Source organism: Clarias gariepinus, chromosome 6 (genome assembly GCF_024256425.1).
Source record: "Clarias gariepinus isolate MV-2021 ecotype Netherlands chromosome 6, CGAR_prim_01v2, whole genome shotgun sequence".
NCBI classification, from domain to species: domain Eukaryota; kingdom Metazoa; phylum Chordata; class Actinopteri; order Siluriformes; family Clariidae; genus Clarias; species Clarias gariepinus.
Window position 1 is genome coordinate 40,625,001 of NC_071105.1, and position 304 is coordinate 40,625,304.

Genomic DNA, 304 nt, shown 5'->3' on the forward strand with positions numbered 1-304 from the left:
TCCGTGCAACTACAACACGACGTCGCCTGGCAACCGTCACTTCCGGTGGACGTGTTATTTATTAAAATCTGTCGCGTTCAGTTGGATTTATCACAATAACATTTAAAATATTTATATTTACATAATATAATAAAATAAAATATTTACGATCTTATTTAAAAACAAAAAAGCACCAGCTACAGTTCCTGACGTGTGTATAAAGGCAGTGGGCGTCACCGTCTCCCCGCCTGAGCCCCAGTGGCCTAATGGATAAGGCACTGGCCTCCTAAGCCAGGGATTGTGGGTTCGAGTCCCATCTGGGGTG

The 304-nt window shown here is 43.4% G+C and overlaps 1 non-coding gene across 1 annotated transcript; it reads left to right on the forward strand.

The window, feature by feature from the left end:
* The first annotated feature begins 231 nt into the window (after positions 1 to 231).
* trnar-ccu (transfer RNA arginine (anticodon CCU)) lies at positions 232 to 304 on the forward strand. Its single transcript has one exon. It is a non-coding gene; the product is annotated as a tRNA-Arg (tRNA).